General features: G+C 49.2%; 1 protein-coding gene across 3 annotated transcripts in view; it reads left to right on the top strand.

The window, feature by feature from the left end:
* Positions 1 to 25,603, top strand: part of CROT (carnitine O-octanoyltransferase) — a 150,526-nt gene that overhangs the window by 3,565 nt on the left and 121,358 nt on the right. The window contains exon 1 of one of the 3 annotated variants that reach the window (XM_075315617.1): positions 11,917 to 12,017. The exons of the other annotated variants lie outside the window; for them this stretch is intronic. The gene's annotated coding sequence lies outside the window, so the exon portion shown is untranslated. Of the gene's footprint in view, positions 1 to 11,916; positions 12,018 to 25,603 lie in introns of those variants that run through there. 3 annotated transcript variants of the gene reach the window in all.

The following is a 25,603-nucleotide window of genomic DNA, read 5'->3' as shown; positions in this document are numbered from 1 at the left end:
AAATAACATTTTTCTTGTGGGACATATTCCCACTTTTCCACTCCTGGTCTCATTATCAGGAGAGTACGATCTTTTCTGACCGCTATTACCGCTGTCTCTGAGGGCGGTCCTTGGAGGTTTTGAATCCATATTTTTGCTCCTACATTTGTAATATTAGAGGATCCAAAACCTTTAGTACCCCGTATTGTTAATTCTGCTGGGGCAGTTCCTTCTCTTATTTCAGACAAGTTTATTGGAATTATTAACATCTGAGCCACCTTCTGGTGTTTCATCAATATCAAAGGTTCATTTCCCAAATTTAGCATCAGTACCTTGATTTCTCCCTGATAATCTGCATCTATTACCCCTCCCACCACTATGGCTCCTTTTAACACTAAACTAGAACAAGTGGCTATTTGACCATAATGATCCTTTGGTATATGGCAACCCAATCCTGTTGAAATTGGTTTTACCTTACCTGGGGGTACCACGACAGTTTCCAATGTACTGAGGTCTAAACCTGCTGAATAAGGCGTGGCTCTTTCTGGTGTGCCCAAACAGCGGTACCTTGCCTTGTCAACTGTTGGACTGATTTGTCTGATGGCTGCTGCTTTATCTGCTTCTGAATTAAACAAACGTTCAAGTGAGTTAGTAGGGACATGAGCATCGACATGAAATACAGTGGTCTTGGTAGATTGAATAATCCCTTCAATGTCTTGCCACACTTCCCTGACCATCTCAAACACATTTTGCTGTTCCTCTCCCCATTGGAACTCATATTTTTTACTCGTTACTTTGTACAAATGAGCCAACATTTGTCCCAAATGAGGGATATGTTGTCTCCAAAAATCAAACAATCCAATATAAGACTGAGTCTCCTGTTTGGATTTAGGGACCAGAAAATTAATAATTTTCTGTCTGGCATTGGGCAAGATCTCTCTGTGCCCCTTGTTCCACTGAATCCCTAGACATGTTACCACCTGAGACGGTCCTTGAACCTTGGCATCATTGATTTCCCGTCCTTTTCTCCACATATGAGCAATCAGTTTTGTCAATTGATCTTTCACACTTTGCTCATCTTGTCCTTGTATCATTATATCATTGATATAATGTGAAATCTGCATTTCCTTATGACAAGACATAACCCCAAAGGAGAATTTTCCTTCGGTTCGATTAAGAGTCATCCATTTTAGGATATCAATTCCCAAAATATATTCTGGTATAGGTACTACCAGCACCGTATACTGCTTGATAGGTAAATTACCTATCTTCAAAGCTACCTGTGTCTGAACCCTGGTGATCACTTGACCACCTAGTCCAGCAATTTTTACTCGAGGTCCTTTTATTTTTTCTGGGTTTCCATGAATTAAAGTAGCCTCCGCCCCCGTGTCAATCAAAGCTGGGACTCTTTGAATATTTCCCCCTTTCCAATGTATGCTAAGATTGATGTAGGGACGTTCGTCCCTGTTTATCAATAGGGGGGCTTGGCTGGCTACCTATGGTAAATCACTTCCTTCTGAACTTTCATTTACACAGACTTCAGTCTGTGCATTAGCCCTTCCTTCCGTGACCTTTGTGGCCACGGCTGCAGCCAGTTCTTCCAATGGATAAACTGACTGAAAATCTTCCCAAGACACTTTCTTTGGGGGGTTTTCCCCTTTTCCTTCTGATTTCTTTACCTTGGGGGTTTTTGAACCCCCTTCCACATTTGTAGTGGTCACTTTCTTTGCAGATAGAACTTTCTGTTTGTACAACTTCCATAATTCTCCTGTCTCCTTTCCATCAATCCTTTCCTTATTGATCCCGGCTTTAAGCAAAGCCTGGAACATGTCTTTTCGAGGCACCCATGGGGCCTCCCCTACTGATTTCTCTTTCCAATCAGGATTGTTTGGCTTACTGTTACCAACATGGCCTCCAGGGGATGGTTTATCCCACTGTCCCATATCCTGTAACTCCTTCATCCTCCCTAGAACTACACCGATTGATTCTCCAGTCAGCGCTACAGTTAAGGTTAAAATAACTGTTTTATATGCTGGAGGAGCATGTTTAACCAGCCTATTACTTATGCTGGCTGTCAATGGGTACTGGAGATAATCATCATCCAGTCCCAAAAGAGGAAGAGCATTCCTCATTGCTTCTTCCTTCAGCCGCTCCATACCATCTTTTAAGGTATACCAAGGTTTATCATTGATAGGAAAGTCTGCTTCTGATGGATATTTGTCCAGAAAAGCATGGGCTAAGATCATGATTAAGTTTTGAGTACCATGCTCATTATGATCAACAAAATAATTTTTTATTGATCTCTGAATTTCTGGGTCACGAGACATGGTGACAAATTTTGCCACGTCTCCGGCATCAAAGTGCACTTCACCTCCTCCGAGATCGTGCACCCTGACCAACCAGGGAATTTCTCCTTCTCCTGGTTTTTGTCTAAACTGTGTTAAAATGCTATCAACTTCTCCCTGAGAGTAATCTTCAATGGTTACTCGATTTTTTACATGAGGAATCGTTTTCTCATTTGTGATGGCATTACCATCTTCGTCATATTGCAGATTCCCCTGACCATCCCGGACATGTTCCCGGATGATCTCATTCTCTGTCCTCTCTAGGCGACCCCTTACTGGGTTAGCCTGAATCTTCCCTTTATGGCAATCCTCCTCATCAGATGATGAAGATGAATCCCACACATCCCCATCCCAAGTATCGGGATCCCAGTTTATAGAAGCTGAGGCGATACTTTTATGCACTTTGGTTTTATTTACTTTTCCTCTTCTTCTTTTCTTGTACTTATTTTGAGCAATTTTTATGGCAGCTTTTTGTGCCACATTCTGATAATGTTCCAATTTATCCTTCAACAGTCGGGTATTACATTCCATAACTGTTTTCAGGCAACCTAATTCTATCATCTTTTGTTCCACCTGGGAACTTTTCTTCTGCATCTTTAGCTTACGCTCATGCATTACACTATATGCACTTGCCAAAATCCAGATGCGCCGTCCTAAAGACACTACATCACCTGTTTTCACAGGGACACTACCGAATACATTCACAACATCAGTAGCTTCACTACCCATAAGCTTGTCCTGCCATTGTTTGTGCCGTGCTAAAGACACTACATCACCTGTTTTCACAGGGACACTACCGAATACATTCACAACATCAGTAGCTTCACTACCCATAAGCTTGTCCTGCCATTGTTTGTGCCGTGCTAAAGACACTACATCACCTGTTTTCACAGGGACACTACCGAATACATTCACATCAGTAGCTTCACTACCCATAAGCTTGTCCTGCCATTGTTCTGCCAATTCACAAGACACTACATCACCTGTTTTCACAGGGGCACCACTGAGTACATTCACAACATCAGTAGCTTCACAACCCTTAAGCTTGTCCTGCCATCGTTTGTGCCGTGCTAAAGACACTACATCACCTGTTTTCACAGGGACACTACCGAATACATTCACATCAGTAGCTTCACTACCCTTAAGCTTGTCCTGCCATTGTTCTGCCAATCCACAATTGACCAATTCATGTGCTATAAGATTGTAGGGAGCCTCAGTCCAGCCGGGGATCTCCACAACAACCTCCTTAACATTATCCTTACGTTTTCTGAACATTTTGACACTATGCAAAAAGATTGAAAAATATCTGGAAATTTGCCAAATATATGTTTTTAACTTCTAATTTACAAAAATTAGTTTAATTACTTCTAATAGAAGTAATCCTGCCGACTACGCCAATTTATGTCTTGCTAAATTCTACTAAAAAGGGGGCTGAAAGCCCGTACTTACGAAGCGCTCACTGATATCCTAATCAGGCACGAATACTAATATTCTTTATAGCAAGATACTATTTATTTTAATAGCACATGAATATATATATAGTCAATGGTACATAGGCATAAGAACTATAGTCATAGAAACTTATACAATAACAGAAATATGCATCAACATTACCGTTATGTTGTAGCAATCCTTTCACATCGGAGGGAACTCGAGTTAAGATAAGGAATCAACATGGCATCTTGGCATGGCATCACAGGAACAGTGCGTACGTACACTTCAATGTCCTGGAAGGTATTTCCCTACCTTAAGCGAGTTCGGTGTATATTTTATAGGAAAATATTGTAGGTTGTGTCTAAATGGTCACCAGCATATGACAGCTGAGTCATGTTCATGTAACTTGACCACAAAATGTTGTAGGTAACGGCAGCTTCCTGCACATTTCCAGCACATCCTGTCAGTTGACAACTGGCTGACCACAGTTTGACCAGTATTAGTGAAATATTGCAATGAGCCGTAAATTTCATCCTTAAAACTGTCTTTAAGCTAACCACAAGTTTCCTGTAAGTGGAACTGTAAATGTTACTTCCTTATTATCTAAAACTGCTTCAAGACATGTATTCCTTGGCATTAGTGAAATATTATCCAAAGGACATCTTCTTTGATACTGAATTATTGATGGATCAAATAATATCTGGGATCACTCCTATCTTATGATTATGATCCCTATCTAATAGTCATTCAAACTTCAGTCATATCACATTGGTATCACATAGGCTCACTGCCGTCACCCGGGGATCAGTGGGCGCAGGGCGGATTTTACGCTTTACCTGTAGCACACTGAGATAACCAGCTCCGGTGCAGGGCATACGCTGAGCTCTCGCTCTGGGGCAGAGTCCATTTTACCCCACGAGAAGGTCTCCGCTGATATCTGTAAATGTTTTTTTTAACCAGTCTTCTCTGCAGAGAGCGCTGGATCTTGCTGCAGCCCCTCGTGAGCAGCTCCTCACATTGTTCTTCTGCAGGGCACTGTGCAGCCATACTATGCTGGTATAAATGTCATTTTTTGGAAAGCTGAGAGCAGAAGTTGTCGCTGCGGTGCTGATATGACTCGGGAGGAATTAATGTGAAATTCTTGGCATTATTAAAAGATTAACTCCAAACCCTTTCTGCGTCGCCCCCGTAATACCAGAATTCCTGCTACTCTTTTCCAGTCTCTTTGTTCCTCTCCTCCTGTAACTCCTCCTGTCAGTGACAGGCAGATTTCTTTCTACTAATTTGTGGACAGACTGCCAGCAATGTGTCCGTATCTGATTCCATGGTGTTATATAATCCTATGTGTGCTCGATACTGACAACCACTTTAAATGAGGCTTATTGTTTTACCGAGCTGAAAACGTATGGACTTGTTTCATTACAGATGTATTGGGTGGAACAAATTTGGGTCCCTAATTGGTTTGTGGGATTTACAAACGTGAGCGGCTCTTTCCTTCCCAAAATTATGCTCTTCGCTATCAGTAGTAAGGTTTCCAGGAAAGTCGTCCACATGGGAATGTAAGAAATGTAACTTGAAATTCATCAGACACAAGGCTCTGAACATTTCAGCCTGTCCTCCACAATGGACTTAAAGGGAACCTGTCAGGTCCCATATACATTCTGACCTACAAGCAGGGTGATGTGTGGCCTAGTAACCCCTTCCTATCCATCCCTGTGCTGTAATATTGTGTACTATGAATGTACAGTGGTACCTTGCTTAACGAGAACAATCCGTTCTGGGACTGTGCTTGTTCACCAAGTTACTTGTTCAGCAAAACAAGATTTCCCATAGGAAATCATTGCAATGCAGACAATTCGTTCCACAACTTGTTAAATGTCCCATCCTGGTCCCCTATTGTGCCATTACACACACACACACACACACACACACACACACACACACACACACACACACACACACACACACACACACACACACACACACACACACATATATTATGCTCACCTTACCTTCCGTTCCATCGCTGGTGTCCTGGGACTTGCTGTTCTCTGGTGCGGGCCATGTATCGGGTTACCATAATGACGAGGGAGGAACTTCCTGCCAGAGCGCTGATGTCAAAGGCAGAGCCGCTTGCCTCTGATTGGCCAGCACGCTGCCTTTGAGTAGCGGTGACAGGAAGTTCCTGCTTCGTCGCTATAGATGCCGATACACAGCGTGGACTGGAGCACAGCGGCGAACTACAGGACACAGGAGGCCAGCGATTAAACGGAAGGTACACATATTATTATATGCTCACCTTACCTTCCGTTCCACCACCGGCCTCATGTTACTTATAGTTCGCCGCGAGCACGTCACGATGTACATGAGAACTACAAGAACCATAAGGCCAGCGGTGGAACGGAAGGTAAGGTGAGCATAATAGTGTGTGTGTGTGTGTGTGTGTGTGTGTGCGCATGTTTGTGTGGACTGCAAGTGCGGGTCAGAGCGCGGTGGATGTACGGAACCGGAAGTGTGTGCGGTGAGGATTTTGCTCGTACAGAAAAGCTTTCTCGTAAACCGGGTTACAAATTTACAGAAAGCTTTGCTTGTTAAGCGAAATTCTCGTTAAGCGAGGTACCACTGTATATATAAACATTTTATAACTTACAGGTTCCCTATGTAAATGATCTCAGGGTTTAGTCTCCTGGGCATCGCATCTCCCTGTGGGCGTTTGCCCTCTTTTTGTGGTATCATGCCCCTGTGGGTGTGATACCATGGATTTATGAGTGACGTCACTGTCACTCCTTGAGATCCCGCGCGCTTACCATTCGCTCAGCCTTCTTATCCGGGTGCTTGCTTCTCGGCTTCAGATTCACACTGCGCAGGGCAGGAATTGCAGGAGTCTTTTGAGCATGCGTAGCACGTGTCTGAAGTAGGGAAGCAAATACCAGGATAACAAGGCTGCGGGAATGGTAAGTGCGCATGCGCGGGATCTCAAGGAGCGACGGTGATGTCACTCATGTAAATCCATGGTATCACACCCACAGGGGCGTGGTTCCATGGAAACCATGCAAACGCTCACGGGGCGATGCGACACCCAGGGGACTAGACCCTCTGATCATTTACATAGGGAACATGTAAGTTGTAAAACGCTTTTTTTCTCTATCGCTTCATTGGGGGACACAGGAAACCATGGGTGTATGCTGCTGGCACTAGGAGGCTGACACTATGCAAATAAGAAAGTTGGCTCCTCCCCCGCAGTATACACCCACCGACCGGAGCTGAGGAGATCAGTTTTTGCTTAGTGTCCGAGGAGGTTGGACACGCAGGGGCTGCTCTCAGCCCCTCAGGTTTGTATTGTTGTGTTTTTTAATAATGTTTTCCCTTTTGTTTTTCAGACACAGCTCGTCGGGCGACAGGGTGTAATCGCTCACCCTGCTCTCCCACATAGAGACCGGTCGCACAGAGTGGGGTCCGTCCGCCACTACTGTAGTCTTCCGTGTCTGTCTGGCAGTGTACCCGGCCCCTCCAACACAGAAGAGTGTTCGAGGTGCATCCGCAGTGAGGAAAAGTGCGACGTCGCTGATAAAGGCGGAGGGTCCTGTCCCCCTCCCCAAACTCTCTCGCTCCCGAGCCTGATTGTGGGGTAGGAGGACGAAGACCGTACCTGGGATGGAGAGGTACCCTTCCGGTCTCCCCTCGACTATGCCCGGTACGACTGTTGAGATGTCTTCGCTCGCCTTCCAGGATGATTCCAGGATCACCTCAGGACAAGCCGGGACCTTCAAGATAAGTACTCTCCCCTCCTTCTCCCCCGTTCCGGGCCATGGGGGGAGGGATCCCGTCTTTATATATTCACCACAGCCCCTTCACCACCTGGGTCAGGGGGTCCTGATTTTTTTCCCTTTATAGCCATCTACCGCAGGCCCCTCTGTAGCTTGCTCCCCCTGTAGTGTGGCCTCCCTGCGCTTATCCCCTGCCGTGGCACTCGCTAATAGGCGTCCCCTCCGGCGGCCTACCTTAAAAAATGTAGCCCCCGGCTCCATTGCGGCCTTCTTCCTCAGTTGCGCCACACCCCCTTCAGCGTCCCGGCCTCTCACCGCTAAGCGTTTGCGCGCCTTCCAGGCCACGCCCCCCAGCCAGGAATTCTTCTGCCCGTGCGGGCTTTTCAAACTTGGCCCGCCTCCCCTGTCGCTCGAGCTCACAATCCGGCTCTCCTGCTTCCCCGTGCAGGTGCCGCCCCCCCTCTTTCCTGGCGCCTGATGACACTTCCCGGCGCCGAGACCTCTGGGGGACGTCATTCTGCCCGCCATTCCAGCCCCACAGACCAAGCCTCCCAGCTTGGTAAGTAATGCCGCCGCAGCTTCAGCGTTCCCCGCAGACAGCCAGGGTGATTCAGGGCCCAGTGCACCCTCGCCGGCAGACACCTTCCCTGCGCTACCTGCAGCCAGGATTCCCCCACAGTAACCGCTCCGGGCTGCCCGGGCACCACTGGTCTCTCCTGGGCCTCCCTTACTGCCCCCAGTCTCTGCAAGACTAATGAGAAAGAGAGAGTGTAAATTAAAAAAAAACAAAAAAAAACCAAAGCACTATTTCCTGCCATAGGCATCTATTCCTGATCCCTGAGTTCCCGTTCACTTACAGTGAGCTGTCTCCCCTCTGACACATATTATATGTCTAGAACTACTTCAGGGAGTATTAGCTACCTCATACTACAGCATGCCCAGATTCCCTTCACTTCTACAAGTACGGGATAACACTCTTCCACACGCACTCTGCTAGGGACCACCGGTTCTCTGGCAGGTCACCCGTCTCCAAGGTGCTGTCCCTGACCTGCCCATCTCCAGGAGTACTCCAGTGTTCTGGGGTCCTGTCCACTTCCACGGTCAGTGTGTTTCGTTTTCCTGCCCACTATCTAGTGTGTCTCTGTTCCTCATATCCCTATCTACCGTAGGGTCGCTATCTAGTGTGTTAATGTACCTATCTTCCACAGGGTCAGTGTTCTTTTGACCTGTCCACTTTTTATGTCAACCTGTCCATTATCCAGTGTGCCAGTGTCTCCAAGTACCCGTCCTCTATCCAGTGTACCAGTGTTTTTTTTTTTTTGTTTTTTTTTTTTTTCTACGCACTGGTCTACTACACCAGTGCGCCAGTGTCTCCAGGTACCTGCCCTCTATCCAGTGTGTCAGTGTCTTCATGTACCTGTCCACTACCCAGTGTGCCAGTGTTTTCTCTTTGCCCTAGTCTACACCAGTGTGCCCGTGATCTCCACCTGTGTGTCAGTGTCTTTATGCACCTGTCCACTATCCAGTATGCCTGTCTTTTCTCTATGCACTAGTCTTCACCAGTGTGCAAGTGTCTCTATGTACCTGTTCGCTATCTGGTGTGCCAGTGTTTTTTCTACGCACTGGTCTACACCGGCATGCCAGCGTTTCACTACACCAGTGTGCCAGTGTTTCCTCGTACTTGTCCACTATCCAGTGGGCCAGCGTTTCTCTAGGCACTGACCTACTCCTGTGTGCCAGCGTTTCCCTGTACCTGTCCACTATCCAGTGTGCCAGTGTCTGCGTCATGCCTGTGTGCTCCAATACCTACCGTGTTTCCCCGAAAGTAGGACCCCCCCGAAAGTAAGGCAGGGTGGGGGTTTCGGGGGGGTCCGCCAATGTAGGGCACCCCCCGATTGTAAGGCAGGGTAGCGGGGGGGCCGGGGAATGTAAGGCCGCCTATGGGTGGTGGTCGCGGCGTAATGTAAGGCCGCATATGGGTGGGGGTCCCTGGGGAAAGTACAGGAACTTACCGCTGCCGCTGTTCCATCGCTCCATCCAGGCCTTCTCCAGTCTCGTGCCACCCGTGGTCCGCCTCCGGTGAATGGCCCCCGCAAAGCTCCCTGCTGGCCATCAGCTCGAGCTGTGATTGGCCAGTCAGCCGGACTCGCAGCTGATTGGCCCTCAGCTCGAGCTGCGATTGGCCAGTCAGCCGGCTCGCAGCTGATTGGCCCTCAGCTCGAGCTGCGATTGGCCAGTCAGCCGGCTCGCAGCTGATTGGCCGAAATCAGCCGCGACGTCACCGCCTGCAGGCTCGCTCCGATTTCGGTAAGTTCCGAAACTCTGTGTGTGTGTGTACGGTATGTGTATGGGTGCCGTATGGGGCTGTATGTGTCAGTGTGTGTGTACGGTACCGGTACGATATGTGTGTGGGTGCCGTGTGGGGCTGTACCGGTACCGTATGTGTCAGTGTGTGTGGTGGCAGAGTGGGGGGCAGAACCACTGTATGGGGAGGCTGCAGGGGGGAGGATGGGGTGGATGCCGGATCTCAAACAATGGGGAGGCTGCAGGGGGGAGGAAGGGGTGGATGCCGGATCTCAAACAATGGGGAGGCTGCAGGGGGGAGGAAGGGGTGGATGCCGGATCTCAAACAATGGGGAGGCTGCAGGGGGGAGGAAGGGGTGGATGCCGGATCTCAAACAATGGGGAGGCTGCAGGGGGGAGGAAGGGGTGGATGCCGGATCTCAAACAATGGGGAGGCTGCAGGGGGGAGGATTGTCATTTTTTTTTCCAATGTAAGGCCTCCCCCGAAAGTAAGGCAGGGTGGGACTTTTGGGGGTAAAATTAATGTAAGACAGGGCCTTACTTTCGGGGAAACACGGTAGGTGCTTTGGGGATCCTGCCCGCTATTCCGTGGGCCAGTGTTTCTACATGCATTTGTTTACTTTGATGTACCAGGGTTTTCACAAGTCCTTACACTACTCAGTGTACCAGTGTTTTTCTATACGCACCTGTCTACACCACTGTAACAGTGTTGTGTGAACCTTCCCACTGTTTAGGGTGTCAGGTCTCTACTTGCACCTGTCCGTTTCAGTGTGCTAAATGTTTTTCTATCAACCTGTCCACCATCCAGATTGACAGTTCCATAGACCTGTCCACTTGCATGTGTGCCAGCGTCTCTATATGTCGGTCCATCTCCCAGGGTGCCGGTATCCACTATCCAGTGTTTCTCTATGCACCTACCCACCATCCGGTGTGCTAGTGTTTCCAGAACGTGCCCTCTATCTTGTGTGCCAGTGTTTCTATATGCACCTGTCTACTACAGCGTGAGAGTGATTTGATGAGCCTGCCCACTATCCTATGGGCCAGCACTTATCAGAACCAGAAGCCGAATACAGCAACAGGCTTGAGTGCCTTGTTCAGCTTTTCCGCTCATCTTTGACCGAGGCGAGAGGTCCATCCAACACTGCCCCATGATGCGGCACGCCAGCAGCTGTCACATTCAGTGCCAGAATTCAAGATCGATGATCCTGCCCGCTATCCAATGGGCTAGCGTTTCTCCAGACCAGAAGCTGGATACCGTATCAGGTATGTGTTGCTCTGCTCACTACCCAGCGAGTCGAACAGACTACCTCACCTAGCGGGTCATGTATCTCCTTCATCTTCGACTGAGGCGAGGACTGTGGTCTCCATGGACCCCTAACGCGGTACGGCAGCAACTGTCATTAAGTTGCTTCCCAGTGACCCGGGGGTTTTCTCCTATTTCAAACCACTCATTTGGGTAAACAGGAGGTAAGCCATGGTCCTCCGACCAGTGCATTGTCTTCTTTTTTCTGCAGCAGTTATTTTCTCACTTCTCAGCGATCTGCAGCCATCTCCTACCTCACACCATATGTGTAACAAGATCTTGAGGTAAGGTAACACGCGACCATCTGACTGGAGGGTCGTGTGATTCACTCCCTGCAGCAACCACGGATCTCATGACTCCACACAGCAGCAGCTCTCATTTAGTCGCTTCCCAGTGTCCCAGGACCTCCTCCTACCTCGCACCATTCATCTACGGTAGCCACGAGGTAAGGCTTTTTTCTCTGACCGTACGTTGACTGCGCCGTTTCTTGAGGCAACAGTCATTTTGTTTCTCAAATGAGGTAAGCAGGGTACGGCTCTGTCTCCTAACCGGTATGTTGTCTGCTTTACTTCCCGCCACCCTCCTCGGGTGGTTCATAGTACTTCTAGTATCCGCCTATTGTTTGGCCTAGACCAGCCTTAGCCGCACCCTTTACTAGGGTTCCGGCCAGGTACTGCATATGTTTAAATCCATAGGTCGTTACTTACATTCTCTCTCTTCCAGATAGAGATCAGATTTTCTCAGTCCCCTTACAGATAACAGATGAAGTTAAGAACCAGACACAGGATCGTCTAGCAAGTATCGATTCCACGGAGGACCAGTTTCACCAACGGACGTCTGGTATCCTGACGGCCCAGTCATTGGGCTCACATTTCCGGACCAGCTGTAGGTTTTAAGCATCGTCTTCTGGCCATTTTCCGCAACAGAATTCTTCAGAGAGCCCTGAATGCTTAGGCCACTGGGTGTTTCCACCTGAACACTCAACGCTACAGCGAGTGGTCCCCATCTAATCCGCTAGTCTTCGCTAACACCTAGACAGGACCTGCTTCAGTTTCAGGCCAAGAGGAGTCTGCCTCCCTTTCCCTCTCTTGTAGCCATTCTAGATGGCTCGTGGAGATATGCTAGATCTCTTCGAATTCTCTGCCATACAAAATTCCATGATTGCTCTCCACCGCTTGGGCTCAGACGCTCGTGGATTCATGCACTTCTCAAGCAGAGTCTCTGCCAGACCATTTAACCTCACCTATTCTCGGTCATTTCTTCCCCTTCGTTGTCACTTCTGGTTGCGACGTGATAACGCGTTTTCACGTCACTCTTCCGTTTTCCTTGCCATCTTCTCAGGATAGGCGTCACTCCTCTGGTCGACTAGCGCTTAGGCCAGTGACATAGTCCGAGCCTTTCCTTGCGTCACCCTTGGAAGGGTTTTTTCTTTCTCCCATCCCAGGTCGTACATCCCAGGTCTTGTGCCTATTTCCAGTTACAAGAGCATTCCCCCATAGGGGGTTCTCCTTCCAGTATTTCACTTCAGTGGCCTTCTAGTACCCGAATCCCGAGTTCGAGTTTTCCCAGTCGCGCCATTGTAGATGCCCAGACTCTCTTCTCCTGTCTGTCATGTGAAAGTGGAAGTTGGTTATTGGATTTTCCCCGGCTCCTTAACCTTCTTTTTGTCTCCGAACTTCGCAAAAAATTTTTCTGGACTTCTTTACACAGGGGAATTATCTCCCGTATTTTTTTCCCGCCTGCAGGCTGTTCCGTCCACTAGGGTCAGATCACTTCCATCGGTTCTGTAGAATCAACAGGTCAAGTCCCCCTATGGCGGAGTTCCCTTACTCTCTCCTCGAGTAGCTCGTCTCTTCTCTCAGCCCAACTCCCCTGCACACTTTCAGGCAGTTGGTGTTCCCTTTTAGTCATTCTACGGCAGTAAAGGGCCAAGGCTCAGTGGGCCTCCACTTACCTGGCACCTACCTCTACCAGGTGCCTTAGCTCTTCCCTCTTTCTTCCATTCTCAAACGTAGCACCAGGGTCAAGTCAGGCTTTTTTCTCTTGTCCTGACCTATTGCTGTCAGTCGCAGATTTCTGAGGATGCAACTTTTTCCCTGATCATTCTAATCCCCGCACATGCGGTTTTATACTAGATCTAAGTACTCCCTAGTACTCTTAACTCTTTCCCCCTATACTTCGGCTCCTGCCGGGTAGGTATTCCTTACAGCGTCTAGGGCCAGGTTCCGGTCACAGAATCTCGTCTCTGCTAACCCTGTTTTCGGGTCTTTCTCTTCCCACCCTTGGGGACTGCTTTAGGACGTCCCATGGTTTCCTGTGTCCCCCCAATGAAGCGATAGTGAAAAGTAGATTTTGGATACTCACCTTAAAATCACTTTCTCGGAGCCATCATTGGGGGACACAGCACCCGCCCTTTTCTAAGACTTCAATGGATCCGGAATGTTCTGGATTTCAAGCTTCTCCTCGTACTGCTTTTACACAAACTGATCTCCTTAGCTCCGGTTGGTGGGTTTATACTACGGGGGAGGAGCCAACTTTTTTATTTGCATAGTGTCAGCCTCCTAGTCCCAGCAGCATACACCCATGGTTTCCTGTGTCCCCCAATGAAGGCTCCGAGAAAGAGATTTTATGGTGAGTACCCAAAATCTACTTTTTTCCAGCACCCATGACTGCACCACGAGAGAGGGGATCCGCCCTTCAAGGACAGGAAACCTCCAGAATAAAAAGGGGCGGCACCTCTCCCCGCATCAGTTGGTTTCCTGTCCTTGAACAGGGAGCCTCCAGAGATCCACTAGATCCGAGAGGCCTGATTGGCCGAAGATTCAAGTCCGGCGCCCGGTGGGCCGGCTCTGGCAGCGGCACGGGTCCTGCTGCGGTCGGCCGAGGTGCTGTGGAGCTGCCGCAGCGGACCCATGGGGGTCAGGACTGCGTACAGCGCGCCCGATAGGAGCGCCAGGAGCCTGCGGGGACCAGGTAAGTCCGGTCGATCTGCCGAGGGAACTGTCCGCAGGGCTCTCCCGTCGCAGCGTACCCACAGGGGTCATGTCTGCGCGCGGGCTCCTTCCCCCCCCCCTCTCCTTACCAGCGGTCGTCTTGTCTGCGCGTACCGGCACCAGAGGCCGGGATAAGGGGGACTGCTGCTGCGATCCCTGCGGGGCTTCCTCGTGGCGGCAGATGCTGTGGCGCTTCCGGGAAGGAGCTCCATGTTGTGGGTGGCAATAGAGATGTCCGGGCTGTGCGCCGGCGCGCTTTTTTCCTATTGGACGCGCAGATGGGTCGTCATCCGCCGGAAGAGGGGGCGAAGTCGCCAGACTTTCTTTGAAAATCAGAGCGGCAATTTTCTCTATGGTGCCTGTGCTCTGTTACCATGACGGACAAGCAGTCAGCTGCGTCTCCTTCGCCTCCCTCCTCCCCAAAACCTCCCTCTGATCATGATACTGCCTCCCTGAAGCGGCAGCAGAAGGGTGGCAAGGATGACAGTGTCACCGGCTCAGGGGTCAAGCGTGGGGGGACTGATGACCGGTCCTCCAAGCGGAAGGACCCTGACTCTCCTGACAGAAGACGGCCTTCTAAAGGAAGGAAGTCAGATGAGGGCCCTGCTGACCCGGTATAGCCTCTTGACATCTGTGGGTGAGTGCAACTCATGAGTTCCGCTTTTAATGGCGGTCGTCTTGTCTGTTTTTTTTTTATAGGATCGCAGTAAACCTAGAAAGTGTTTATCAAAATCCAGACATAAGGAATGCGCCTTGTGCTGTAAAGAACTTTCCGGTTCTTGGACTAAGAGACTGTGCAAAGGCTGCATTCAGTAGACTGTCGGAGGAACAGCCAGGATTTGCCTCCGACCTCCGGTCCCTCGTACGGGAAGAGGTCAGGGACTCCCTCCGATCCCTGTCTGGAGCACAAAGTGCTGGGGGTTCTCAGGCCCCTTCGCCTACCCACGAGGACTCTGATAGGTCTGATGGGGAATGTGATTCCTCTGGCTCTACTTCCCGCTCCTCCTCTGATAGCGACTCAGGGGGTCGCCAGTGCTTCCCACTCGATAATATGAAGAAGTTAGTTAAGGCGGTGAGGACCACCATGGGCCTCCCGGATGAGAAACCTGAAAAATCTATCCAGGATAGGATGTTCGGGGGCATGGAGCAGAAAAAATTACGCTCCTTCCCGGTGGTGGATAAAATACAAGCCTTAATTGCCCGGGAATGGAAGAGACCTGATAAGAAGCATTCCCTTCCTGGCGCCTTTAAGAGAAAATATCCGTTTGAGGAGGCCTCCTGCTCCACATGGGATAAGGCGCCAAAATTGGATGTGGCTGTCGCTAAGGCGTCCAAAAAGTTTGCCTTGCCATTTGAGGACATGGGCTTCCTGAAAGACCCATTAGATAAGAAAGCTGATCACTTCCTAAAGAATACCTGGGAAGCTTCTGCCGGAGGACTGGGACCCGCCATTGCGGCTACCTGTACAGCTAGATCCCTGACTATATGGATTGACGAACTGGAAGACCTGTTTAGATCCCGAGCACCTAAGGAGGAGATTGCTTCCTCCCTCTCCAAATTGCGGGGGGCGGCGGCCTTCCTTGCGGACTCCACTAAGTTGGCTGCAAAGTCAGCGTCCCTCTCTAATGCGGCTAGAAGGGCTCTCTGGCTGAAATGCTGGCCGGGGGATCTGCAAACTAAGTCTAAACTCTGCAATATCCCTTGTCAAGGTGAATATCTGTTCGGGCCGGTACTGGATGACATCCTGGAAAAAGCTAGAGACAAGAAGGGCGACTTTCCCATTCCATCGTTTCCTTCTTCACGGCGGTCCTTTCGGAGGAAGCCAGTTCGCCGCCCCACCCGACCACGGGATCGGAATACCTGGTCCGATAGACTCAGGGAAAGGGGTTCATGTTCAAGGGCCCCTCAAAAGATCAGAATAAGTCGTCCAAGTGACTCGCTTTCCCAGGTCGGAGGGAGGCTCTCTCAGTTCCTTCCGGCTTGGGAAAGGATTTCCTCCAGTGCATGGATACTGGCCCTTATACGCTCCGGCCTCCGGCTCCCCTTCCTTCGGCCTCCTCCTCCCCGGTTCGTGGTTACCCCTCTGCGTCGTTCTCCGGCGGAACAGCTGGCTTTGGAAGCAGAGGTCCGTCACCTCCTCTTCAAGAGGGTTCTAGTGGAAGTTCCCGCAAGGGAACAAGAAGGATTCTATTCCACCCTCTTTCTGGTAGGGAAGCCCGACGATTCCTATCACACAATCATCAACCTGAAAGCCCTCAACCCGTTCCTTCAAATAGACCGCTTCAAGATGGAGTCCGTGCGGTCCATAGTGAAATATCTGTATCCCCACTGTCACATGGCTGTCATAGACTTGCGCGATGCATATTATCATGTCCCAATCCACTCTCTCTTTCAATGCTTCCTCAGGATAGCCCTCCACATGGACGGTCGGGTCTGCCATTTCCAATACAAAGCCCTCCCCTTCGGTCTGGCCATCGCCCCGAGAATTTTTACAAAGATAATAGCAGAAATGTCAGCATATCTGCGTCAGAGAGAGGTCCTTCTGATTCCTTATCTGGACGACTTCTTGATTGTGGGCGCCTCAGCTCTCCATTGTGTGGCCCTTCTCCGGCAGGTGCAAGCTTCCCTGCGGGAGTTGGGCTGGTTGATCAACGAGGAAAAGTCCAGATTAATCCCATCCAAGGTTCAGCTGTTTCTGGGACTCACTTGGGACTCCAACACTCAACTTTGTCGGTTGCCTCCTTCCAAAGTGGAAGCCCTCCGGACCCAGATAGACCAGACTCTGAGGCACCGGCGTATGTCTCTCCGGGGTGCGATGTCCTTCCTGGGCTCCCTGACTGCGGCCATCCCGGCCGTCAGATGGGCTCAGGCACACATCAGGGTCCTGCAGTGTAATATCTTACAGCATCAGACCACTCACGGGGTCCATCTGGACAGACTCATCATTCTCAAACATCGCACATTGCAGTCCCTCTATTGGTGGCTAGATCCGGTCCACTTGGGCAGAGGGGTGCCTTGGAGGGCGCCAGAGCCCGTGGTGGTAACCACCGACGCCAGTCTCTCTACGGTTGGGGGGCACATCTGGACGCTCATTTCATTCAGGGACGATGGTCTGGAGAAGAAGCTCAAAATTCCTCGAATACAAGGGAATTGCTGGCGGTGGAAAAGGCGTTAGGTCGTTTCCTGCCGTTGTTACGGGGTCGCCATGTAAAAGTTCTGTCGGACAACCAAGCGACGGTAGCATATCTCAACCACCAGGGGGGTACTCGCTCCAGACACCTCATGTCCGTCGCAAGCAGGATCATGTCTCGGGCAGAGGCTCATCTGGGTTCCCTGTCGGCAGTGCACATCCGAGAGAAGGAGAACGATTTGGCGGACTTTCTCAGTCGCACCCAGTTTCACCAAGGCGAATGGTCTCTAAATCAGTCCGTTTTCGACAGGATAACGGGGATGTGGGGGGTTCCTGAGATAGACCTCTTTGCAACACGGACCACCAGGAAGGTTCCCCGATTCAGTTCCCTGGATCCAAGGGATCATCCCCACTCGGACGCACTATTGCTCAAGTGGGACTTCCGCCTCGCATATGCCTTCCCTCCACTCATCCTCCTCCCTGCAGTGCTCAGGAAGATACGGGAGGATCAAGCAGTCGTGATTCTCATAGCACCCTTTTGGCCGAAGAGGCCTTGGTTTTATTGGCTGACGCATCTGTCAGTCACCGATCCATGGGTTCTCCCGGACCTACCGGATCTCCTATCCCAGGGTCCAGCCTTCCACCCACAGCACACCAGGTTACATCTGACGCCGTGGCTCTTGAGCGGTCGCTATTAGGCAATAAGGGATTTTCTCAGGGTCTGATCTCCACCTTGATGCAGTGCAGAAAGCCTGTCACTACTCGCATTTATGGGCGCATTTGGGCTAAATTCCTGACATCTACGGGTGCGGATCCTGCTAAGCCGCCCTCTGTCCCGGTTGTCCTGGAATTTCTACAGAGGGGTTGGGAACTGGGTCTCTCAGTTAGTACCCTTAAGGTGCAAATCTCCGCACTGAGCGCCTTGTATAACCATGCCCTGGCCGGAGATCCCTGGGTATCTAGGTTTATTAGGTCCTGTGCTAGGGCTAAGCCTCGGGGAACCATGCCACTACCGTCCTGGGACCTTTAACTTCGTCCTTTCAGCTTTAACACGGCCCCCATTTGAGCCCTTAGATTCTATCTCTCTCAAGCATCTGTCCCTTAAGACGATTCTCCTGGTCGCCCTAACTTCTGCCCGTAGGGTTAGTGACCTTCAGGCCTTATCCATTTCTCCTCCGTATACCCAGTTTTTTGATGACCGAGTAGTTTTACGAACTGACCCTGCCTATTTGCCAAAGGTGCATTCCCACTTCCATAGATCACAAGAAATAGTGCTTACCTCTTCTTTTTTATGCCAACCCTTCTACTCCGGAGGAGATGGGATGGCACTGCCTGGATGTTAGGCGTTGTCTTCGACGGTATCTGCTGGTCACCTCGGAAGGGAGGAGGGATAAGTCTGTGTTTGTAGTCTTCCAGGGTTGTAGAAAGGGGCTTAAGGCTTCTAAATCCACCTTGGCAAGGTGGATCAGGGATGCCATCTCGGTGGCCTACACGGCCGGGGGAGAAGACGTGCCTCTTGGTTTGAAGGCGCACTCCACGCGAGCGATGGCATCTTCCTGGACGGAGAGATCGGAGGTCTCCATCGAGCAAGTATAAGGCGGAAACCTGGTCTTCTCCGTCCACCTTTTTTTTTTTTAATCACTATCGCCTTGATTTGTCGTTCACCGACATCACCTTTGGGAGGCGGGTTCTGCAAACTGTTGTCCCTCCCTAGGTCTTCCTCTCTGTAATTCTCTCGTGGTGCCGTCATGGGTGCTGGAAAAATACGTAATTACTTACCGGTAATGTGTTTTTTCTGAACCCATGACGGCACCCTTACATTCCCTCCCTGCACTTGGGGGTTGCTAGTTTGCTTCCCTTTTCACTCCTCTTCACTGGGCGGTTATGGTGGCGGGATATGTTTTTTAACGATGTTCCTTGTTTCGGAGGTCCTGTCATGCTCGGTAATCAACTGATGCAGGGAGAGGTGCTGCCCCTTTTTATTCTGGAGGTTTCCTGTCCTTGAAGGGCGGATCCCCTCTCTCGTGGTGCCGTCATGGGTTCAGAAAAAACACATTACTGGTAAGTAATTACGTATTTATTACTTTCATATTCCACACTATTACAACACAGGGATGGGTAGGAAGGGGTTACGAGGCCACACATCACCTTCTTGTAGGTCAGAACGCATATGGGACCTGACAGGTTCCCTTTAAATTGTGGATCTTTTGTTGTTACCTAGAAATTTCTTCACGACTTCTTTAAAAGAATTGCAAGTCCTTTTCTCAACAGCTTTCATTTTGTTCCGAACACTTCGTCCTTCATGGGTTTCCGAATACCTGGACCATAAAGAAATGCCTTCCTTCAGTTTTGCTTTGGACAGTTCCTGAATCTTGGTACTTAAATGGATCCTGTCACTAGGTTTTTCCCTTATGAGCTGCGGCCACCACCAGTGAGCCCTTATATACAGTCTTCCAGAATACTGTATATAAGAGCCCTAAATGAGCTGTATAAAGTAAAAAAAAAAAAAAAAAAAAAAACCCTATGGGACGGTTTGGTCTGATGGGTGTTGCTGCTCTCGATTCGGCGCCTCCTCCATCTTGTGCAGTCACCATCCTCCTACCCAGCGCCATGTGCATAACGCGTCCTGCCTCATTCACACAAAGGCCTCCTGTGTAGGCGCAGTTTGATCTGCCCGAATGAGGGCACAGCAAAGTGCTGTAATGTGCATGCGCGGGCGGTCTATGGCCTTTCCTCGCGCCTCCACATTACAGTACTTTGCTCTGCCGTGAGCAGGGCATATCAAAGTGCACAGGAGGGTAAATGAGACCTCCGTGAATGACGCTTGACGCATCATTCACTTGGGGCTGGGAAGGAGAATGGCGATCATCTCACAAGGTGGTGGAGGAGGCGCCGTCTCGAGAGCAGCGACACTCACCGGACTGATCTGCCTTCCAGGTGAGTATAATTAGTGATTTTTTTTTTACGTTACATACAGCGGTCTAAGCTTTTATATACAGTATTCTGGAACGCTGTATATAAGAGCTCGGTGGTGGTGGGAAAAACCTGGTGACGGGATCACTTTTAAAAGTCTCTCCTTTTGCTAGAGCTTTCCCAAACTTAATCAGTCCAACTTAACCCCTTCACGACCTTGGATGGATCTATCCGTCAAGGATCGTGTCCCGTTAAGCCCCGCCCCCTGCCGCGGGCAGGCGGCGGCGGTCTGCACACATTAGCTGTTTTCAACAGCTGACGTGTGCCTGGTAGCCGCGGGTGGAATCGCTTCCACCCGCGGCCATTAACCCCTTAAATCTTGCTGCCAAAGTCTGGCAGCAAGATCTAAATGCGCGCGGCCATGTTTTTTACTTACCCCCACCGGAAGTCACGTGCGTTATCACGTGACTATCGGTGGTTGCCATCGTAGCACAGGGTCATGTGATGACGCCTGCAGCTATGATGTTTCACTTTCGTTTTCCCTCGGCCGAGAGCAGAGGGAAAAACAAAGTGACTGAATCTGCTCTTTACAGCTGTATAGCTGTGATCCGCAGATAGATAATAGCGATCGGATTGCTGATCCATATAGCCCCCTAGGGGGACTAGTAAAATAAAAAAAAAAGTTTTAAAAAATAAAAAAAAAACCTAAAAGTTCAAATCGCCCCCCTTTCCCCCATTGAAAATTAAAGGGTTAAAAAATAAATATACACATTTGGTATCGCAGCATTCAGAAATGCTCGACTATCAAAATATAAAATCAATTAATCTGATTGGTAAACAGCGTAGTAGCAAAAAAATTCGAAACGCCAAAATTACGTTTTTTTGGTCGCCGCAAGTTTTACGCAAAATGCAATAAGCGATCAAAACGTAGCATCTGCGCAAAAATGGTACCATTATAAACGTCAGCTCGAGATGCAAAAAATAAGCCGTCACTGAGCCATAGATCCCAAAAAATAAGAGCGCTACGTGTTTCGGAAAATGGCGCAAAATGTGCGCCACGTTTATTGGACAAACTTGTGCATTTTTTTTAACCCCTTAGATACAAGTAAACCTATACATGTTTGGTGTCTACAAACTCGCACCGACCTGAGGCATCACAACAACACATCAGTTTTATCATATAGTGAACACGGTGAATAAAACATCCCAAAAACTATTGTGCGATCACTTTTTTTGCAGTTTTTCCACACTTGGAATTTTTTTTTGCTGGTTTCCAGTACAATATATGGTAAAATCTATGGTTTCATTTAAAAGTACAACTCGTCCCGCAAAAAACAAGCCCTCATATGGCAAGATTGACGGAATAATAAAAAAGTTACGGCTCTCGGAAGAAAAGGAGCAAAAAACAAAAACGGAAAGTGCCCGGGGGCTGAAGGGGTTAAAGGGAGCGGTCACCAGGTTTTTCCTTTATGAGCTGCGGCCACCACCAGTGAGCCCTTATATAGAGTATTCTGGAACGCTGTATAAAAGAGCCTAGGCTGCTCTGCAGAACGTAAAGACGCCTTTATAATACTCTCCTTGGGGGTAGTCCAGTCCGATGGGTGTCACTGATCTCCGTCCTTCTTCTTATGAGGCCCATGTGCATGACGCGTCCTACGTCATCCACACTAGCCGGCACTGACATCCTGCGCAGGCGCACTTTGATATGCCCTGTGGAGTGGTGGCAGGAGAACTTTAGTAGGTTCAACTAAACTTTCCGCAGCTATGTTCTTAAGTCCAGGTTCTCGATGTCCAACTTTTTTGGCTCCAGTGAGGAGTCCTATCCCGGCTGTCCCATTCGCACAAAACACATGGGCACTTTGTGTATCCTCATTAATGGCCAAGGATCAAAGAGAGGACCTTCAGATCACCACATATTGACCATCCTTGATCCTCATAGGTAGGTTTTCTTGAGAATAATGGAAATTCTCATAGCTTCTCTGCAAGTGCACAGAATCCCCTACAGGCACTGATCATACTGTACTCGCTGCCATTGTGCAGTTGCAGCTTTCAGACTTTTTTTTTTTTTTTTTTTGGATAGAACAATAGTCTCCTCTCATTCCTCAATGTTACATTTTTCCATCATCCCAGGAACATCACAGTAATACATTAGAGCACCGTCTTGAGAAACGTATAGCAGGAATTCCTTTTCTCTGCTTCTGTACCATGAAAACCAGATACCTGGACGTGTGTGTGTGTGTGTGTGTGTGTGTGTGTGTGTGTGTGTATATATGTATATCAAAACCAGGAGAACAGAGTAAATATGCTTCAAAAGGTATCAAAAATTTATTAACAAGTTATTGAACAAATAGTATCAAATATAAAACAGGCACAAGAGGAGACAATGATGTAAAAGGCAATAGCACCTGGGGGGCTGCACGGCTAAAAAGGAGAAATCAAATCTCTATCACTCAGGCCATATGTGTCCAACAGAGCAAGAAAAGAAGCCCCAGTGGGCTCATTTATCAAAGGCACAGCCAGATTTATTAAGTGATCACACAGACCTGAGTAGAGGATGGACAACAGGCACGCAGTGAATATACTGAAGGAGCACATGCATCGGGCAATCCCCAGTATATGAAGAAGCCCATACAGGTTCAATGTGCAGAGTGAGGCTGGAAAAAGCCAAATGCACGTGAACCAAATCCAACAGCACTGCTAACCTGTGATAGCCAAAAAATCATGCAGCCGACCAGGGGTGACAGGAAGGGGTTTGAACCCCTAATACCAACTCCAACGTACGTTTCACGAATGGTGAGGTGTTCGCTTCGTCAGGGAGTGAGTACGTAGCACAGAAGGGCTACTATAAATAGCCCTAAACACAGCTGGGGCACCGCACTGATAAAAGGCGGCGCATGCGCACATCGCGCCATACAGACCCAGCACCTCCCACCGGCCGTCACGATCCGGCGCATGCGCGGGAGCGGGGACGCGTCTCCATAGCTCCCGCGCATGCGCCCCGATCGATCAGAGACAGCCGCGGAAAGCCGGGTCGGCGGCGAGAAATGCGCAAGCGCACTTCAGTGCGGCACGGAGCAGAGCGAACCAGGTACACAAACTGATATCAGATCATAGATCATAGATAAAGACCACAATTCATAAGATAATATGACAATACAGCTGCATAATCTGGTTCCAGGGGTCCGTATGTAAATGAAGAATAGAGATCTAACAAGATCACGGAGCACAAAGAACCAGATGCACAGGCTGATATACAGTCATGAATCATAGATAAAGACAACAAATCATAGTAACAATACAGCTGCATAATCCGGTTCCAGGGGTCCGTATATACATGGAAATTTGAAATGTGTCGAAAAAGATCATATTTGAAGACCCAGATGAGAAATCTGTGCTAAATAGCAGAAATAAAAATAGGGGAAAACACAAAACAAGAAAAAAGTTAAAACATGTTAAACAAACAAACACATTGGGCCACAAAATTAGTGAGCCACCGTATTAAATGTATAAAAACAATAAAAGACCCCTAGAAAAGAAGAAAAGAAGGGGAAGGGGGCAAACCCAAGGTGATATCAAAGGAAAGAGGCAAAGCTCAAAGCCTCGTTGAGACCAGATGGGGCGACTGTTCCAAGAGTCACCATCCATCTAGTCTCACGCTGGGCCAGCTTCCGCTTGATGTTGCCACCACGGATGCCGCTGTGAATGACTTCAATGCCGCGAACCAATAGGGATTTAGGATCACAACCATGGTGTGATTTAAAATGGCGCGGCAGCGTCTTCAAAGAGGCAAAATCATCCACTGTCCGAATGAACGAATTGTAGATGCGTGATGGGCAGACGAGGCATGAATCAGCGCATTGACGGATGTTGACTTGCGAAATACATCAGTTTGAATCACATTTCCATCATCAACATCAATAAGAATATCTAAAAAGTCAATGCGCTTGGTGTTAAATTTATAAGTCAATTTGATGTTAAAAGGATTCATGCCAAGTCTGCCCATGAAAAGCTCCAGCTGCTCCACCGTACCCCTCCAGAAAAACAATAAATCATCAATGTACCTAAGCCAGCACTGCACATGGGACACGGCCATGTCACCCTCGTCGCCAAAAATCGTTCTCTCCCAGAAACCCAGGAAGAGATTAGCATACGAGGGTGCACAGGCCGCGCCCATCGCAGTGCCGCGCTTCTGTAGGTAAAAAGAGTTCTTAAAAGTAAAAAAATTATGGGTAAGGATAAAATGGAGCAGCTGGAGTATCAAATCACACATCTCACTGTCCCGACCGGAGGTCCCGAGGAAGAAGCGGACTGCCGCCAACCCGTCCTCATGGCGGATGCAGGTGTAAAGTGATTCAACATCCGCCGTTACTATTAACATGTCCGCTTCCATAAAGATACCGTCAATCCTGTTGAGCACGTCCGTTGTGTCCTTGAGGTAGGAGGGAAGTGCCTCGTCTGCCCATCACGCATCTACAATTCGTTCTGTCCCTACCGGACAGTTCCTGAGGATGAGGAGGATCTGCTCCTCGGACGCCAAGTTCGAGGAGCAGGCCGCTGACCTGATGTCCCGCTTCCGTGAGAGGGGTTATAGCAATCGCAGTATAAAACGTGGGTACCTCAGGGCTAAGAACACTTCTCGCTCTCAGCTCCTTCTTTCTAGACAAAAACCTCCTCAGGATTTTTCCAGTGTGAGATTTATTACCACCTATAATAGTGAGTGGCAGCAGATGAGGGCCATCCTTAATCGTCACTGGCCTATCCTGAGGACGGATCCCGCTTTTAGGGATTCATTATCTGACTATCCCCTGATGACGGCTAGAAGGTCTTCAAATCTCAGGGATAAGCTTGTTCAGAGCCACTATGTTCCGCCTCCGTCCGGGTTTCTTGGCTCTACCCAACCTCGAGTTGGCTGCTTCCCTTGTGGCCACTGCCTGGCCTGCCGCAATGTCTCGCGCAGTTTCGTGTTTACATCTGCTGATGGGAGGCGTGAGTTTCACATCAGAGACTACATTTCTTGTGGTACATCCAATGTGATTTACTACGCGGTATGCGGGTGCTCACTTATTTATATTGGGTTGACATCCCGTGAGCTCCGCATCCGCATAAGGGAACACGTGCGAGACATTGCGGCAGCTCGGACAGTGGATGATTTTGCCTCTTTGAAGACGCTGCCGCGCCATTTTAAATCACACCATGGTTGTGATCCTAAATCCCTATTGGTTCGCGGCATTGAAGTCATTCACAGCGGCATCCGTGGTGGCAACATCAAGCGGAAGCTGGCCCAGCCTGAGACTAGATGGATGGTGACTCTTGGAACAGTCGCCCCATCTGGTCTCAACGAGGCTTTGAGCTTTGCCTCTTTCCTTTGATATCACCTTGGGTTTGCCCCCTTCCCCTTCTTTTCTTCTTTTCTAGGGGTCTTTTATTGTTTTTAT

Source organism: Anomaloglossus baeobatrachus, chromosome 6, assembly GCF_048569485.1.
Source record: "Anomaloglossus baeobatrachus isolate aAnoBae1 chromosome 6, aAnoBae1.hap1, whole genome shotgun sequence".
In the NCBI taxonomy this organism is placed as follows: Eukaryota; Metazoa; Chordata; class Amphibia; order Anura; family Aromobatidae; genus Anomaloglossus; species Anomaloglossus baeobatrachus.
The sequence above is the reverse complement of the archived record's forward strand: the minus strand, read 5'-3'. Positions and strand labels throughout refer to the sequence as shown.